The sequence below is a fragment of the Triturus cristatus genome, chromosome 5_1 (genome assembly GCF_964204655.1).
Source record: "Triturus cristatus chromosome 5_1, aTriCri1.1, whole genome shotgun sequence".
NCBI classification, from domain to species: domain Eukaryota; kingdom Metazoa; phylum Chordata; class Amphibia; order Caudata; family Salamandridae; genus Triturus; species Triturus cristatus.
This window is the reverse complement of record NC_140587.1, coordinates 96,388,525-96,408,459: the sequence shown is the minus strand read 5'-3', so window position 1 is coordinate 96,408,459 and position 19,935 is coordinate 96,388,525. Positions and strand designations below refer to the sequence as shown.

Here is a 19,935-nt window from a genome sequence, read left to right as displayed (position 1 = left end):
ACCTTGATCTTCAGTTCTTTCCACCTGCTTCCTTTTCTTTGCTACCCTCTGTACACTTGTCTCTGTGTATGGACAGCACCTGCTTTTACAGTTTCTCATTTGTTAGGTCTCGCCTGACCCAGCGCATGCGCTGGTCTGGCGAGACTTTTTGTGAGGGCTCAAAAAAGTGCTACCACTGTTGCCTAGAGCTACAGTGCATGTGCGTGGGCGCCTCACTTTCGCGGCCGCTTTGATGTTCTTCCTGAGCCCGTTTTTTTTTCCTGTTTATTACTTGTATGTAGTAATGGTGGCACCCGATCGCCGCCATTACTACAGAGCAGTAATAAACAGAAACAAGCATTGGCATAGCCAATAGGTCTCGCTTTTGGGACCTTATAAGTATTTAGTTATGCAACTGTTGCATGGCTAAACACTTATAAGGTCCCCAAAGTGAGACCTATTGGCTATGCCAATGCTTGGTGGTACTGAGACCCGCTCTGTGAAAATGGAACATTGAGTTTGGTCTGTTGTAATGACTAAGTATCACCAGCATTATTTTTACACTAAAAAGGCGGGCTTCACAGAGCTCCTTAAAGCAATCGTGAGAAGACTTATGATTTCTTTAACAAGCTCCGTGGAGCCTGCCTTTTTACTGTAAAAATAATGGTGGTGATACTACTATTAAGAGCAGTAAGGCGCTACTTTGAGATGCTGCACACATAGCTTTAGAAAAGCAAAATCTCGATATAGCACCCCGTGGCTTTGAAAACAGTTATATGAATCTCTGCGATTTGCCTTTTTCAATCAAAGCCAGGTAATGAATGACGAAAAACCTCTCACGGTTAACTGACTCTTTCACCTGTGGTCGGGGGAGGAAATGAAAGTTGGTAAGACTACGGTACAGATTTCAAACACAGCAATAAAGGCCAGCTCTTTAGGCGCACACACGCTGAAACTACGCAGTTAGGCACCAAGTAATCCCAATCAAATGCCATGCCGGTTTTCTGGCCAACCTCCATTTTATACTTGAACTGGATTTTACACCTGTACTGTTTTACACAATCTTGTCAGTATTTAAAATCTAGTTCAAATAAAAAACGGAGGTTGGGCAGAAGATCGGCACGGCATTTGATTTATAGTAGTATCACCAGCATACTAGTATTTTGTCTTTCTATTGGAACTGAGTAATCAGCGCATTAAATTGCGTTACAATCGGTGAATCATTACTAGGTTGTACCTGGCATACACAGGTATTCAGTATCACCAAATTGAAGCCAGTCAGAAATGTAAATCCATTAAATCAGGGAAGTCAATACTCAATATCTTACGGATGCAGCCCAGGCATATCAGTCTCTTCTTGACCAAAATCATCATGCCAACGCTGCCCTCCCCGAATTGTTAGGCGGGAGCGCTCTTGCATTAAATACATTAATAAAAACCAATTCTGTTGACCAAGTCTCCCGGAATAAACAAACGTCAAAGCCCCCAATAATGGATAAGCATTGAGTTGCTCATTGAGTTTTTACTTTAGTTCAGCCAAGTTCAAAGTGACCAATGAAATCATGATTAAGGCGCTTTTATGATTTCTTTAATAATTAATCAAATGCCATGCCGATCTTCTGCCCAACCTGTTTAACACCCGTATCACCAGCATTATTTTTACTGTAAAAAGGCTGGCTCCACGGAGCCCGTTAAAGAAATCAGACATAAAATAATCCAAGCCAAGTCCTTCTCTCTGGCTTCTTGGGTTAGTTAAGTATCACTGCTGTAATCCTGCAACAGACTGAACGGACCACACAAGAATCCCTCCCATGCCAGCTCCAACACCAACGGCCCTAGTCTAACTTACTTACCTTACTTGGGAAGAGGGTCCTACGAGGCACGGCAGAACACGGCGGGCAGCAGTAACGCGCCTCAAACGGCCAGAGCTGCGTATGCGTGCCGTATGCGTATGCCAGTAATGGAGACTACGCCTGTGAACGCACTTATGACGTGTATAAGTACGCACGTATGGCGGCAGTGCGCTCTTGGGCCAAACCATGTTCCCGGATTTTGCAGGTGGAACGTATTTTGCGCTGCGGCTGCAATAAGCTTCACTTTCCCACATCGTGAGCGCGCCGTCCCACTTGACCGGAGCCAAAAGGGGGAAAGCCGGAGTATCGTCCCTAAGTGCCCGATAAATATGCCGATAAATATGCCAGAGTAATTTATGCCCTCCCGTCAAGGTCACAAGTGCCTGAAGGGTAGACGAGATGGGAGGCTCCCGTGGGAACATCGGCCACAACTCACGGGTTACCGCTGATATTTTTCCGTATTGAAGGTATTGTCCTTTCCCCAACCCTAACGCGGACTCTGCCTCCTCCCTGGTAAGGAACTGTTGGTTAGAGTATAGGGCCCCCAGCACACAGCATCCCCCCTCCGTCCACTTAGTAACGGACATGTTACAACCTATCCGTTTAAATGGTACCACCACCCATAGTGGTGCGTCCGGAGCATAAGGTGCCCTTTTCACCACAGTTTTAAGTGCTACCTACCATGTCGTGGCTACATGTTGAATGTATGGAAGCCGATCCGGAACCCTCCAGTCCAACATACAAAGTTCAGGGAGGGGAATTCCCCGATGTGTACCAGACAGTAACTGCTTTTCCCAATTATCGTGGTCATCAAACCACTTCACAGTATGTCGCAGCTGCGCTGTCATATAATAAAGATCCAGTCGAGGCACCTCGAGTCCCCCCCTGGTCCCATGTCCTCTGTAATGTGTCCAGTCTCGCCCTCTTTCTTTTAGCTCCCCACAGCAGCTCCAACAACAGTTGGTCCAGGTGTCGAAAATACGCCTGTGGTATTTGATAAAGTGAATTTTGCATCACATACAGACAGCGGAGAAGAATCACCATTTTGGTCAATGCAACCTTACCCATCAGGGAAAGCGGCAACTCACGCCAAATCGCAAACGATTTTTGGATGCCCTTCACACATCTCCCCATATTGCGTTCCAAATAGTCGTCCCCTGTATGCGCCAGCCTAATCCCCAAATAACGCACTTCATCCCTGACCCAGCTCATATTCACAGACCTCCCCGCTAGGTTAGACATCCCATGGGGAAGAGCTTAGACTTCCCTGGGTCAAGCTGCAGTCCCGAAAGCCCTCCAAAGTTGGCCAATACGTCTAACAGCACAGGGACCGACTCCTCAGACTGGCAAAGATACACCAACGTATCATCGACTTACATGGACACCGCATGCGTATTAGCTCCCAACTGAATTCCCCAATCCTGCATCCCAGTTCGAAGGGTAATTGCCAGAGGCTCCATCGCGAGGGCGAACAGAAGCGGCGACAGGGGGCAGCCCTGTCGGGTATACCCCTTAGGAACTTGAGCCCATCAGACACTTGATTATGCAGGCGCACCCTTGGCGTAGGGCCAGTATATAATTTTATCCACCCTATATATGATTCTCCCAGCCCCATCTTGCTAAGGACTTCCCACAAGTACTTCCATTCAACGGAATCAAAGGCCTGCTGTATATCTAGGAGACATAAGGCCCAATCCTCCTCACGCAGATGAGTGCTTGCCATATGTGCGCAAGTCTACGCAAATTAAATGTGGTGTTTCGCGCCGGAACGAAGCCAGCCTGGTCCGGGTGGACCAATCAGACCACATACGGCGAGACGTGGCACCAGCACACCACTCAGTATCTTTTCGTCGGTGTTCAGGAGAGAGATGTGTCTGTAAGAGGATCTCTATCCGGTATGGGGATCATAGACACCAACACCTCCATCATGGTGGTAGGGAGTGCCCCCCAGGACAAAGCCTCATTAAATACCTGTAAGAGATGATCCACCAGCCGCGGAGCAAATTTTTTATACAACTACACTGGGAACCCATCACTCCCAGGGCACCTCTCTGACTTCAGCCCTTTGATTACAGTCAGGAGGACTTCATCCTTGGTTATTGGAGCCCCAAGGGCCTCAGCTTCCTCCTCCCCCAGCGTCAGAAGCGTTATCCCATCTAAAAACACCTGCATTGCATGCGGCCCGGCGTGAGTAACAGTTGTACAAGTGCGTTTCAGGTGAGCCACGAATTCCTTAAGAATCGCATCCTGCGTGTATATAATGTTCCCATCGATAGTTCTGAGCTGCAGAATGGGCACATGCTCCATCTCTGTCCTGAGCAGTCGTGCTAAGAGTGCTCCAGTCCTATCCCATTCCATGTGTAATCTTTGTCTATAGGTAGTATATTGATGTTTCTCTAACCTAGACCAGGCCTCAAGCAACTGTCCGCAACCCGTGTCCATTCGTCCGGGTTCGAAGGCGCCTTATAAAGAGCATCATCCAGGGTTTTCAGTTGAGCTTCCAAGGCAGTAATATCTCTGCTAAGCTGGTGCTGGACCCCAAACGTGGTCCGCATACATATCCCCCTAAGAACCACCTTCAAGGCTTCCCACTACATGGACCTACTGGCCGTTGATCCCCAGTTTTCCCTAAATTAATGGTCCAGAGCCTCCGTAACCACCTGTGCATATGGGGGGGTTTGCAAGCGCCTTCGCCATAAGGGAATGGCTGGTTGTCCCGGCCCACTTCTCAGAGTTAACAGCAGCGGGGCATGGTCAGAGATATACTTAGTTAAATAGGAGACATCCTCCTTATTAGCAGAGACCCGGGGAGAGGCAACAGTTGTCAATTTGAGTAAACGTGTTCGCAGCAGGCGTGTAACAGGAGAATTCTCATTTAGTTGAGTGACGCGCCCGCCACTCATCTCGTAACTGCATACCTTGCAAAATAGTTGCAAGTGACCTTGACATGCGGGCTTAGTATTCTCTCTCGATGGTTCCACTGGTTCAGAAATTATCATGAAGTTTAACTTGAAACACGATTTTGGTGACAGACCACTTCAGTGGCACTCTCTTTGTCTTGTAATTTTCGTACTTGTTTTGTTTGCACAGTCTTGTAATGTTAGTTTTTCTGTGTATGATTCAGCTGTTAATTTGACTTGTTATACGTTTCCAAGACAAAAATCCACATAAATCTAACTTTGATCAACTGATTAATTGTTTTTAATATATCGCACTTCACACTAAGTTACCTAGTTATCATGTGAGGTATAAAGCCAATATGTTAATTTTTGAGCCCTTACAAGAGATTAGGGGGCGCTCCATTCGCCACGGGCATGTATGTGTGATGAGCGACTTTCTGCTTCTCTGAAATGTTTATTTTTCCTGCTGCTCCTTCTTTGCACTTTCTGTAATCCATCCCCTTCCTCAATCCTGTCACCTCTCACTCTTACAAAAAGTAGACCAGCAGTAACATGCACAATCAAAATAAGGCCTTATGAGAAAAAGTTATTTCCCTTTATGTTTTTTTACACACTACTCCCCTATAACTGAGCATTGACAAAGCCTCTGGCCTGCTTGCCAGCAAGCAGGGACATGTTTTAGCTGCTTATCTAAAACAAGGTTACTTTTACTCAAATAGTATGAGTGGAAGAAACTATGGACGCTGTTCAAGTATAGGCAAGGTTACTTTTACTCAAATAGTATAAGTGGAAGAAGTTATGGACGCTGTTCAAGTATAGGTATTGCATTTAATAAAGTTACAGCTGTTCACACTGAAAATGACAATGTTTTGCCATCTAGCATTTCTATACCAATGGCAATAACGCTATGCAAATCTAATTACTCCACTGCAATAAAAATATCATTTCCAACACCAACAGCTCTAACTTTAACAAGTGCAAGACCTATTGCATTGCAAATACTTGTTTTATCAGGATGCTAAAGGATTTGACTTGGTGTAACATGTAGAGTGGTTGCAAAGCAGTGTTAAACAGAGGGCTTGGGTTAGAGGCTCAAGCCAGTAGCAAGGATATATGTGAGCCTTGGTACTTGCAGGTGTAGTGATGGGACCTGTATGAATGTGTAGGGGTCATTCCTGAGTGGCAAAAATGTGCTCATCTGAGTTGATTATAGGTGGGAAGGGTAATTTCATGGTACTCCCTGAGAGCGGACATCATGTTGTGCTGAATGCACAGCTCACAAAGGAAGAGTATCACTAGTTGTAGCGATCCGTATTAGAGTGAGCAACATGTAAGCCAGTAAATACAAACTAAAACAATTCCTAAGTAGCAGCAAGACGAGGACAGACCACGTAACGTAAACAATTCTCTTGTTGCACCGTTATGTAAATTATAACAATTCATGGGTAGCAAGCAAGGTCCACGGTAAATCGATTCACAGGTACACGTACGGATAAACAGTAAATAGGGAGCAGCATGTGCAGTGTAATCGAGGCGACTAAACGCACTCCTAAAGCAATGCAGAAGTAGCAGCCCAGAACAAAATAAAATCGCAGGGAGCAGCGTAAAGGTATGTTAAATAAAGAGTTCACATGCAGCACCTGATGCAAAATAGAAAATTTCCCAGATGGCAACGAAGTGCTGTATAAGAACTTGACGCCTCTGGGCCTGGAGGTGGCACTGGACAGCTCTAGGACGGGCTGGGGGTTAAACGGACTGTAGGTGAGCCCTTGAAGAAGGGGGAGGGGGAGGGGGGGGGGGGGGAGAGAGAAGAAAAGCTAATGGAGGGCTGCAGGGGACTCGGGTTGCAAGTGAGGCCAGCAAAGAGGTTCGGTTAAGCCAGGATGCTGCGGACGGGCTCGGAGAAGCCCAGATGCTGCGGACGGGCTCGGAGAAGACCAGTAGCTACTGAGGAGCTCGGAGGAGAGCCGAGGCTGGAATGAGGTCTATGGACCACAGTACCTGCAGGGAGATCGGGAGGCTGGGAAAGGGTTTCAAAGCACCACTGACGCTGGGTCGGTCCGTGGAGGGCGCGCGGGAATGACGAGGCTGAGGGGGTGCGGGTAAAGGGGCACTGAGGCTGTACGGAGGGGCAGGGAGGTCGGACCCTGGTGCTGCTGGTTCATACCGGGACGAGGGGACCCCCAAGGCTGCAGCGGACTCGGAACACTACCGAAGTTGTTGGAGAGGGGGCACACCGGGGTTGAGAGGTTGAAAGACAAGCAGGTACTAACCAGAACCGGCGTCACCAAGGTTGTTTTTAACTCTGCCTCGTGTGCCTGAAGCAGCCCAAGGAAAACATGGTATTGGGCATAGAAAGAGGACACGTTGTTACAAAATGAAAGTGATTATTCCAAGATGGCGGCGGGCTCGGCTGAAACTGATTCCTCTTCCGCGCGGGCCATCTTGGAAAGGTGCAGGTAACTTGGAGAAGAGAAGCCGAGGCAGCAAACTGAGCCACGAAACTTCTCTTTCCCGCCCGCAACCATTATCATACATGTCAATAGACCCGATTCAGGCGGTGGACTACCGATTTTTCAAACCAAAAATGGCTTCATTTTAGCTGTCGCCCGCCTGAAATTGCATTTTCTACAATAAAAGCCAATGGGAAATTTTCGTTCTTCCGATTTTTTTTTATTTTAAATCTCCCACGTCCCTGTCCTAAAATGTTGGCATAATGAACCTTTGTATGGGTCTTTTAATCACTGAGAGACTGTTTTGCAGATCTTAATACAAGCTTTGCTTGTCTTGTCACTCTGGCTTTTTGGGGAAATTAGCACAAATACAATTTAAGCATACAAACCAAGATTATTTTTCGTTCCACCATCTTAAACTACAACCCATAAGGTATTTATAAACAGTATTAAACAGGGCCGGCTTTAGGGCGGTGCGACCGGTGCCACCGCACCGGGTGCTGACTTCCCATTGGGGCGCCTGGCCTCAAGCAATTTTCAGTCAACAATTAAAATGTCAAGAAAACTCCAGTGATTAATGTTCTTCCAGGCAAGATCGGAGATTTGTCTTAGTAAAAGTTTTGACTCGTGGAAGTTTTGAAGGTAGCGCAGAGGGTTAATATGCCTGCTGCAAATAACATGTACCATGTAGATAACAAAGTGAATGTAACATAAACAGGTCAGTGGGTTACTGCTTTTGTCAGAGACTTCCTTTTGTTAGTTGCAGTTTACAGTGAGCTATTAACTGTCATCAAAGAACTGCCTGCAGACTTCAAGGTATAAATTAGAGCTATGGATTTTTTCCCCAGACTTTCATTATTGTAATGTTGCAAAAAGGGTTCATTTTGGGTACAAATCAGTTCTTGCTATTAAAGAGAGCCCCAATCCATTGTGTTACATTTTAAATTCAGAGTTTATGCTTCTCCAGACCAAGTACTCTGCAACATTTGCTATACACTGATTTACAGACCTACGATTGATTGTCTCTGTGTAATGCGTGTGTTATCTAAAATGCTTTGACACCCTTCACTTTCATGGGTGACGCTATCAAATTAATTAAATGCATCTGAGAGAGAGGTTATGGAGACTGTTAAAGGGTGGTAGTGAGAGTATCCGTGACTGAGGTGGTCATTGGGGGCGCCACAAAACATTGTCGCACTGGGCGCCACCAGTGAGAAAGCCGGCCCTGGTATTAAATGAACACAAGTAACTAGATTTGTTGAAGAAATGTCTACGGCCCACGTAATGGCCTAAATAAGCGCAGGCTCTATTAATTGCCTTTAAATCACACTCCAGTAGTTTAGTTGACCTCCACCTGTGTTCAACAGTTTTGATCCAAATGATCTCAGGATACACGAGGAGTGTGTTGTAAACCATAAAGAGAGTTATGAGTAGCAGAATGTTTGCAAACTAGAACAGCCATAGCTGCCAAGCTTTCCATTTAATTATGTGTGACATTTCAGTGCTTTGTGTGTGACATTTTGAGAGCTACTATAACAAGAAACAAAAAAGCAATCAGGCCCATGTAATAAGAATATGTTAACAAATGAGCCCATTTTCATCATGGTTATAAATTTGTGAAGGGGAGGGAGCTTGACAGGAACATGGGGGTTAACTTAGAATTTGCACGGGCTGCAAAGGTGAGAGGAAATCACCTGGCTTAGTTACCCAATGAGCAAGACCAGACCAACCACATTGGCGTCACAAAGTATAAGCATGGTGCAAATGCCCACCTGGTTAAGAGTTCATGCTCTCATACATGCCAATATTTTGGAACAGTAAAGGAGATATCGAAAACATCTGGGAAATTTATTTTCCCCATTAACTAACATTGAAACAAGCAATTTCAGGGGGAAACAGCAAAAATAAAGCCATTTTCGGCTTTAAAAAAATCAGAGTATCCTGCTTGAATTGGGTCTGTTGGCATGTATGCACTCTGAAGACTAATATCAGCTGGACAAGCTTCCACAGGGTGGTTTTCTAGCTCATGTGTAGCTTTGCAATATCATTATCTAATGCATGTGTGGTAATAATGTAGTCTCAAACAGTTCCTTCATTCATCCTTATTTATTGCGCAAACAAGAAGACGTGAGGCTCCGTCGCCTGTTTCCCTCCAACTGACATATCACAGGCTTTTGGAACCCTCAAATGATTCCATTAAGGACTATGGCAACTCCATGACTCAACATTCCCATTACAACATATCCCCTTTCCTTATACGTTAATAATACAAGAACATACTATTACATGAATACAATTCCTAGTAAACTAAAGCTACACATTACTAAACTAGACTACATATAATAACAATTAAAAGAAAGGTAATTGTCAATTCATGACTTCGTCACTGAACTTGCCTGGCATACAGTGTTGCCTAGATTGACCTTGTATACCAGTAGTGGGTAGGGATACCACTCATCACCATGCAAAATCCTGGCCTTAAATTTGACAGGTCTGGCCGCAAACTGCTGGCCTTAAATATCTCTGGTTTTAAAAGGGGTGACATGTAGGGCTGGTCCTAAAAGTGGCAGGTCTGGCTTCAAAACATGGATAGTTGTGTATATGTTTAAAAGTGCGCAGAAAAGTGCGTGCATGTAGGAGGGAAATATCTGGGCATGTTTTAAAACTGTGGGGGTTGCAGACAGCTGGTGAGTGAACAGCTACCGAGCAGTCCTGAGGCCACGTGACCGTGTTGTGTTGTAGAGGTGTACGCCTCTTTTAGGGGTTGTGGTTTCTTAGAATACATATAAGCCTGGGGCAAGAGCCGTGTACAGCAAGCAGACGTTTGAATACGAAAAGGGGTCCACAGCCAAAATGAAGAGATACAGCCCGTTCGTGAACAGACCTGTGGTGGATGGCTCCCAGGCAGTTATCAATAGATATTACCGCAGCTTAACACCTCTGGTAATGGACGAGAATGCTCAACAAGAAACACCTAGGGATATGGGCTGCGACGTTACTGGTTTTGGAAGCGGCCTGTGTAGGCCTATGGAAGAACTTAGGCTCAAGGATTACGGATGCAGGATGGGCACGGTTAAGTTCGACAGCAGCGAAAGTGAGGGCTCGTGTAGTGGCAGTGTGCTTGCTGGCCCCAGTTCAGTGGACATGGAGGAAGATGAAGAAGTTGTAGCACCTCCTAACACACCCGTCTATGAAGACATGGACCTTCAGGAGAAAACGGCTGCTGAGAAGGCCGGTCTGCAGCAGCCTGGGACAAGCGTCGAAGATGTTGGGGCCTTGCAGGACATTAACGACTCGCAAGATTTCAGAGCCGTCGCAGAGGGCCGTGATAATGCAGAGGTTAGTAGGAAAATGTTATGAACCGGTAGTTACAAAAATGATGTATTTTATTTCTTCAACTAACGTATTGTCATTCTTGCGTCTTTTGACCCCTAGAGAGCAAAACCCACTGGATGCACCTACTTCATAATGCACTATGGTAAAGAGGCTGTAACACCTCCTAACACACCCGTCTATGAAGACATGGACCTTCATGAGAATACGGGTGCAGATAAGGATGGTCTGCAACAGCCTGGTACAAGCGCCGAAGATGATGGGTCCTCTCAGGACATTAGCGACTCGCAAGATTTCAGAGCCGCCGCAGAGGCTGGTGAAAATGCAGAGGTTAGTAGGAAAATGTTATGAGCAGATAGTTCCAAAAATGATGTATTTTATTTCTTCAACTGACGTATTGTCATTCTTGCGTCTTTTGAACCTAGAGAGAAACCCCAAAAAGGCCTGCGTCAGAGTGGCGGCCTGCATCAGAGTGGAGGAGAGCGTCAGAGTGGAGGCCTGCAAAAGCGAACAATGTAATTTTCAATTGTCTGTGGTGTTCAAAACAAGCTGAAAGTTCCACATGTCAAAACCGTGAGGGCTGCGATAAGTGTGTATGCGGCTCCGACGCGTGTGAAAAGGAAGAGCCTGGAACGACCTACGACGACAGGCATGCAGTTAAGGCTTTCGTCGCGTCGGTGGTACTAAACTGTGTCAAACGTGACTATTACAACCTTTGTCAAGATCATCAAATCAAAGATCCTCAGCAGGCGGCGCACGAATGCTTGTGTGAATCATACAGAACAAGAACAATACGATATATTTGTACTTTGCTAGACCCTTACAAGGTGTATAAACTGCTAAGGGTTGTGTATGGGTTGTACAATGAAAAGAAATATGTGCACCCTGATAAGCTGAGGATCTTGACAGTGGCACTCAATGAGATCCGATACGTCTTGGACCCGAGCATAAAACTAACCGTTATGCAGGGAATGGACACTGCTTTCAATAGAAGGATGATAGAAAGACTCATATCAAGGCGTATGTGTAATCTATATAAAAATAATAGACAAGCAGGGTCTTTGGCCCCCCGAAGACTGATTTAAACAAGGTCTTATGTAACGTTACATGATAGCGTGTATTTAGAACAAACTAGTAGAGTGTTAAACCCAAAAGGGTGACTATGTGTTAAGCCGTACTTACTATGCATAATATGAAAAGATATGAAACCATTGTCTATGATTTTGCTAACATTCCTTATTTTTTAATAAAATGTTCTTACACAAAACAAGCGTCATTCATTGCATGGTGTGTAACGGCTGATAACATGCAGGGGGGCCTGTTAAGAAAACTGTAGGAAGGTGGATATCTGACTATGGTTACCCCCAACTTTTTGCCTAGTGTCTAGCTGGTTTTTCGACTTAGTTGGCCTGAGATCCTGCCATTCAGGGTCTCAGGCTGTCTGCTCTCTCTTTAAAATGGACTCCATGTACCCTAGGTACATAGCCAATTGGTAAGGATCACCTTATTGGACCCTGTACAGTGTACCCTAGGTACCCAGGGCATAGGTGTACCCTAGGCCTACCAGGGGCTGCAGCATGTATTATGCCACCCCTGGCCTGGCCTTCCATTTTGACACAACTGGCTGATCACTCAGCTGGGGCAAGGTCGTGTAATCACCCCTTGCTTAGGTGTAGTATTCCTATACCTAACTTACATATAGACACATGTGTACCTATCAGCCACTCCTATGGCAGGCCTTAACAATCCTGGAGGCAGAGTGCTTGGTAACATGTGAGATGGTGCTCTAGCATGAGCTGAGCCTGTCTGCAGCTTTCGGAACCATGTCCTTATAGCTGTTCTTTGATATAGCCTACCATATACTCTTAAAGTGCCTTATAATCTTAAACGGTTATGGTAACTATGGTTTGGCTTTATCGAAACATGTCGTGTAAGGTGTCTAACACTGTGGAATAATACCCCCATACCATTTCTGGACATGAGGATATTATTCCCCCCTTCTAGAGGGAAAGACATGTTAAAATCATACTTTACTGTTAGCCTCTGATCAAAGCCTCAGCATCACAAAATGGATGCTGCTGCCACGACACAAGTCTGACCTCCTGCTGCTGGGAGTGATCCCAGCCAGGGAGGCCTGGACAATAGGTTTCCTGCTTGGGGAGGTGCTAGCACCTCCCCAGACAACCTTTAGTGTATTGGGGCAGGGTGGGCTGAAAGAAATGAGACATGCCTGGGGCACACAAGGTGTTCCTTGCATAGTCCAGTTCAAACCGGCGCTGGGGCACTCCAGCCCCAGCTCTGGCGCGAAACTGGACAAAGGGAAGTGGGTGTAACCACCCCCTCCCAGGTCCCACCCATAAGGCGTGACCTAGCAGGTATCCCAGCCCCCCAGATTAGTATAAGAGTGGGAGTTGGGCCTCAAGACTTGAGATTATCCTGAACCTGCAACTTGAACAGAAACTCTGGACCTTCGACATTCGACGAAAGAAGAAGACTGAAGAATATCCCTTGTGGCCAAGGAGTGGCTACCCTGTGCAAACAGGCACCATCAAGAGACTACCCTTTGCTTTGCTCAAGTTCTACGAGGGACCGACTGCAGAGCCCGACCAGAGCCTTGACTTCCAGACTTCTCCGACCCTGATCCACATCCACAGCAGAGCTGAGATCCGTGGAGGCGACGAGAGACGTGGGACCGGCTACCTGGGAAAAGTGGCTAGTATCTTCAGCGCAGCTTCTGAGGCACCCTCGAAGTTGTGCACCGGGGATTGAGAAGCCCCAACCCCAAGCACCATCTGCACCGAAGATCAGCCCCCACACTCCACGAGTCCTGCGTGGGGCCCTTCTGCATTTTCCTGCTTGCCGCGTCTGTCCGGTTGCTTGCCCGCTGGCTAGTGGCCCTTGTGACGACGCATCCTGAAATCTTCACCGCTGGTTTGGCTCCTCCAGACTGGCTCCTGCTTCTTTGAAAAAGAGAAGCACCCCAGACCTTCCTGGTCTGCACCAGAAGCAAGTCCTCCATTCTTCGTGGGTTCCGCTTGCCAAGGCTTGGTGAGTCCTAGTCCAACTTCGACGCCGCCGACAGCAAGAGCCTTCGTGGGACAGCTCGCCTCCTGGTCCTGGTCGTCCTCGACGTTCCCTGGTCCTCGTGGCTGCAGCGACAAGCTTCACCTTCACCTGCAATCTTCACGACATCGCCTGGTTCCTTCCTGGTTCCACGTGGTCACTGGCTAGTGACCTTGACTCTGTCCCTTCTGCTTGCAGGTCTCCTCTCTTCTTGATCCCAGCCTTGGGATCCACTCGGACACTCTTCACTGACTGCCTGTCAGCATCTTTCTTCAGGCATCCATAGGAGTCGACGACGAAACCCGACGCAACTTCACCCCTATGCACCCGCAGCCTGTGGGCTAGGTAACTTGGGTACTCCGGTGCTCATCAGGATAGTGACTATCCTAGTGTCTAGTTTTCCAGTCTCGACTTCCTAGCTACTCCGGAAGTGTCCTAAATCTATCTATTTCTAAACTGCACTATTGCTATTGACTTTTACGCATTATGCGTGAGTGTTTCCACTCTGCACCTGAATCCCGTGGGCCTTCCACTTCCTAACCTTTGGTAGTATAGTGTAGCCCCAGCGATTCCCTAGGCCTAGGCCTATCCTATTTCCGTGACAATGGTCCTTATACCACTTACTTAGTATATGGTTTGCGTGGCCCCTAGGGCCTAACTGTATTACTTACCTGTGTGACTTAATGTATGCATAAATAAGACTGTGTTGTACTTACCTCTAATCTCATAAAGAGTGCTGAGGGTTTGACTAGAATAAATACACTTTATTTTATATATATATCTGTTGTGGTGTCCTTTCATTTGGTATTCAAGGGATTATATATGGTATCACAGCTGGCTTCACATGCAATTCAGAGTTTAGCCTAAGACTGCTCTTGTCCATGCTACCACTAGGATAGCTGGTCTATAAGGTTGACTTTCAACCAATCACCATAAGGGTATTTGGACTGATATAAGGTGTACACTAGAACTAGTGACATCATACATCAGGCCAACTTCTCACATTGGTGAGCAGCGGTTGGGATCTGAGCTTGCTGTTGTAATACCATTGTAATCTTGAGATACTGAATTGAAAGATCACACAGATATTGTCTAGGTACATATAACATAGATTATAATACTTAAGTCCTACTGGACTTAGTGGTTGTAGGTTGAAGGGAGTAACACACCCTGACTACAACTACTAGAGAGGTTTAGTAGATACAACTAGTGTAGGTAGGTGCACACACCACACCATCACTAGAATCATGTCCCTGAATGGAGATCACACTGATACTCCCTCAGGAGAGGAGAATCCTAGACAGATTCCCTCTAGATATGATGCATTCACTTTCCAGGAGATGAGACAACTGTGTACCTCCAGGAGATTAAAACAGGGTTCCAACCCTACCCTTCGACAGCTAGTGGAGCTTCTGGAGGCCTATGATGCTGAAAGAGCTGCCAAGTATGGTGCCATAGCTGTAGATAAGGGTCTACCCACCACAGAGGAGTCAGATGGGGCTTCAGATGAAGAGGTAGACAGCCAGGGCCAAGTAGGAAGACTTAGCCAGGCTAACCTAAGCTTACATGGGAGTTTGCAGGGGGTCCCCCCATACAGACCCCCAAGTAGGCTTATACAGAGAAGCAGGAGGGACAGATCCCCTTCAAGGGAATCCATCCACTCCCATGTCTCTAGCATCTCTAGTGCTTCCTCTCACAGGGGAATGAATTCCCCTGAGAGAAAGGAGCATGAAGCCAGATTGAGGGAAGCTAATCTGAGGATTCAGATGGAAGAACTTGCCCTTGCCAAGGAGAAGCTTGCTCTGGCTAGAGAGCAAAAATTGTGTGGGTCAGAACCCACTGGTGGCAGCAACATTCCTAGAGATAGGGATAGGTCTTATGACCATAGAAACCTAAGCAAGATAGTCCCCCCATATCAGAATGGGGATGACATCCACAAGTGGATGACTGCTTTGGAGAGGGCCTGCAAAGTACAGCAGGTACCCCAGAGTCAGTGGGCAGCTATCTTGTGGCTCTCCTTTTCTGACAAAGGTAGAGACAAGCTCCTCACAGTCAGTGATGAGGATGCTAACAATTACAAAGTCCTGAAGAGTGCTCTGATAGATGGGTTTGGCTTAACCACTGAGCAATATAGGTTGTTGTTCAGAGACACCCAGAAGACACAGACACAGGACTGGTCTGATTTTGTGGATTGTGCCACTAAGGCTTTGGAAGGTTGGTTAACTGGCAGCAAGGTGCAGGACTATACAGGATTGTACAACTTGATTATGAGGGAGCAGATCCTTAGTAATTGTCAGAACCAGCTTCTCCATCAACACCTGGTAGACTCAGATTTGACCTCTCCCCAAGAATTGGGAAAGAGGGCAGATAAATGGGTCAGGACCAGGATTAGGCCTAAAAATCAGGGTGGTGACCAAAAGAAAGATACCACCAAGCCTCAAGAGAAGGGTGGGGATAAAGAAAAAGAGAAATCTTCCTCAGGGCCCCAAAACTCCACACAGGGTGGTGGGTCCCAAACTCCCTCCTCTACCACAGTTAAAACGCCTTACTGCCATGAGTGTAAAACTCCTGGGCATTGGAAAACTGACAGCAGTTGCCCAAAGGCTAAAAACAAAACTGTTCCTCCAACTACTCCTGTCACACCACCTATTACTGTCAGCAGTAATCCCCCAGGTGGTGGGAGTGCCCCCAAAAATTTGGTTGGGTTTTCTTGGGGAACACAGGGGGACTCTGGCTTAGCCAATTCCCCTACAGCAGCTACTCTTGTCTGTGATGGTGGCATGGGGTTTGCCAACTTCACTGCCTGTCCCAACACTTTGGGTAGGTACAGACAGGAGCCCTACATCAATGGTAGAAAAGCTGAGGCCTACAGAGACACTGGAGCTAGCATCACTATGGTGGCCCATAGGCTAGTTCCCTCTGAGCAGCTTTTGCCTGGTTTCTCATACCAGGTAACTAACATTGATGGCAAACAGAACAGTCATCCCATGGCAGAGGTATGTCTCAGCTGGGGAGGTGTCACTGGCCCTAAAAGGGTGGCAGTGTCTCCGACCTTGCCTGTGGACTGCTTACTGGGGAATGACTTAGAACTCTCAGCTTGGGCTGGAGTTGAACAAGACACCCATTCCAAAATGGTAGGCCTTTCACAAAAGGGTAGTGGGGTTGTGCCAGTCACAACCCCTGTCCAAGTAGATTTCCTCCCTGAAAAGGTTGGAAGGGCAGTGGTAGCCACAGCCCAGGCAAAGACAGACTTCCCTGTAGAGATTGGCAGAGCTGTGACAGTCACAGCTCAAACACAAACTGAGTGCCCCCCTGAAAAGGTTGGCAAGGCTGTAATGGTCTCAGCCCATACTCAGACTGACATAGGTGTAGTGAAGACTGAAACTATGGATCACTCCACACAAACAGAGAGTAGTGGGGAGGAAGAAAAGTCTCCCTCTCCCCAGACATTAGGAAAAGGTCAGCCTCCTCAGGGGTCTGACCTCACCCCTTGTGAAGGAACTGCCCCAGAGGTAGCCAGACCTGACCTGGCAGAGCCTCTGATGTCAGTGGCCCCTTCCAAGGTGGGACCCAGTCTGGTGCAGGTAGCCTGCCTCTCTCTACCCTGCCTCAGTCAGCCCAGGGCTGCAGAGGTCAGGGAGGCCAGTGGACCCCAAGAGGGCCCCTGTCCACAAGAACCCCCCCATCAAAAGAATGAGGATTGCCTGGCTAGTAGCCCTAGCCAGGTGATGGGTAAAAACATTCCTGAGGGATCCCCTTTACAGGTAGTTAGGGACCTCCCCCAGAGGGATTCTGTTGGGCACAGGCAAACATGGGACCTTAGGGCCCCAAACCTGACCTGTCCCTCCAGTAAGCCCACAAAAGGGACCCAGCCTCCAGCTTTAGGTAGCCAGAGGCTGACCCTGAGAGCACAGTGCAACTCAGTGAAAGAAAGAAAGGCATCCATGGTGGAGGATGATTGGAGAAAGCTGAGGCCTCACTTTGAGGACACTCACTTCAGTACTCCATCTCAGCGCCAGCCTTTTACTTTGCAAAGACACACCAAAGGTAGAGATTCCCTATGGTGGAGACCCTATGATACCTTTAGGATGAGGGATTGCTTAGTGGACCATGAGACAGGGGGTAACCATGCCAGTGCTGGTTCTTCCTTATATGGCCACTTAGGCAATAGAGGCTTACCTTGTCACGGCCAGCCTTATCTCCTTTCGTTTGGGGGGGGGGGGGGGTTGTGTAGGAAGGTGGATATCTGACTATGGTTACCCCCAACTTTTTGCGTAGTGTCTAGCTGGTTTTTCGACTTAGTTGGCCTGAGATCCTGCCATTCAGGGTCTCAGGCTGTCTGCTCTCTCTTTAAAATGGACTCCATGTACCCTAGGTACATAACCAATTGGTAAGGATCACCTTATTGGACCCTGTACAGTGTACCCTAGGTACCCAGGGCATAGGTGTACCCTAGGCCTACCAGGGGCTGCAGCATGTATTATGCCACCCCTGGCCTGGCCTTCCATTTTGACACAACTGGCTGATCACTCAGCTGGGGCAAGGTCGTGTAATCACCCCTTGCTTAGGTGTAGTATTCCTATACCTAACTTACATATAGACACATGTATACCTATCAGCCACTCCTATGGCAGGCCTTAACAATCCTGGAGGCAGAGTGCTTGGTAACATGTGAGATGGTGCTCTAGCATGAGCTGAGCCTGTCTGCAGCTTTCGGAACCATGTTCTTATAGCTGTTCTATGATATAGCCTACCATATACTCTTAAAGTGCCTTATAATCTTAAACGGTTATGGTAACTATGGTTTGGCTTTATCGAAACATGTCGTGTAAGGTGTCTAACACTGTGGAATAATACCCCCATACCATTTCTGGACATGAGGATATTATTCCCCCCTTCTAGAGGGAAAGACATGTTAAAATCATACTTTACTGTTAGCCTCTGACCAAAGCCTCAGCATCACAAAATGGATGCTGCTGCCACGACACAAGTCTGACCTCCTGCTGCTGGGAGTGATCCCAGCCAGGGAGGCCTGGACAATAGGTTTCCTGCTTGGGGAGGTGCTAGCACCTCCCCAGACAACCTTTAGTGTATTGGGGCAGGGTGGGCTGAAAGGAATGAGACATGCCTGGGGCACACAAGGTGTTCCTTGCATAGTCCAGTTCAAACCGGCGCTGGGGCACTCCAGCCCCAGCTCTGGCGCGAAACTGGACAAAGGGAAGTGGGTGTAACCACCCCCTCCCAGGTCCCACCCATAAGGCGTGACCTAGCAGGTATCCCAGCCCCCCAGATTAGTATAAGAGTGGGAGTTGGGCCTCAAGACTTGAGATTATCCTGAACCTGCAACTTGAACAGAAACTCTAGACCTTCGACATTCGACGAAAGAAGAAGACTGAAGAATCTCCCTTGTGGCCAAGGAGTGGCTACCCTGTGCAAACAGGCACCATCAAGAGACTACCCTTTGCTTTGCTCAAGTTCTACGAGGGACCGACTCCAGAGCCCGACCAGAGCCATGACTTCCAGACTTCTCCGACCCTGATCCACATCCACAGCAGAGCTGAGATCCGTGGAGGCGACGAGAGACGTGGGACCGGCTACCTGGGAAAAGTGGCTAGTATCTTCAAGCGCAGCTTCTGAGGCACCCTCGAAGTTGTGCACTGGGGATTGAGAAGCCCCAACCCCAAGCACCATCTGCACCGAAGATCAGCCCCCCACACTCCACGAGTCCTGCGTGGGGCCCTTCTGCATTTTCCTGCTTGCCGCGTCTGTCCGGTTGCTTGCCCGCTGGCTAGTGGCCTTTGTGACGACGCACCCTGAAATCTTCTGCGCTGGTTTGGCTCCTCCAGACTGGCTCCCGCTTCTCTGCAAAGAAGAAGCACCCCAGACCTTCCTGGTCTGCACCAGAAGCAAGTCCTCCGTTCTTCGTGGGTTCCGCTTGCCAAGGCTTGGTGAGTCCTAGTCCAACTTCGACGCCGCCGACAGCAAGAGCCTTCGTGGGACAGCTCGCCTCCTGGTCCTGGTCGTCCTCGACGTTCCCTGGTCCTCGTGGCTGCAGCGACAAGCTTCACCTTCACCTGCAATCTTCACAACATCGCCTGGTTCCTTCCTGGTTCCACGTGGTCACTGGCTAGTGACCTTGACTCTGTCCCTTCTGCTTGCAGGTCTCCTCTCTTCTTGATCCCAGCCTTGGGATCCACCGGACACTCTTCACTGACTGCCTGTCAGCATCTTTCTTCAGGCATCCATAGGAGTCGACGACGAAACCCGACGCAACTTCACCCCTATGCACCCGCAGCCTGTGGGCTAGGTAACTTGGGTACTCCGGTGCTCATCAGGATAGTGACTATCCTAGTG

General features: G+C 47.8%; 1 protein-coding gene across 2 annotated transcripts in view; it reads right to left on the bottom strand.

Moving 5' to 3' along the window:
- LOC146830305 (zinc finger BED domain-containing protein 5-like) overlaps positions 1–8,172 on the bottom strand; it is a 39,222-nt gene extending 31,050 nt beyond the window's left edge. The window contains exon 1 of one of the 2 annotated variants that reach the window (XM_085604487.1): positions 7,006–8,172. The gene's annotated coding sequence lies outside the window, so the exon portion shown is untranslated. The remainder of the gene's footprint in view (positions 1–7,005) is intronic. The other variant, XM_085604490.1, reaches the window with a different exon arrangement.
- Positions 8,173–19,935: the final 11,763 nt, after the last annotated feature.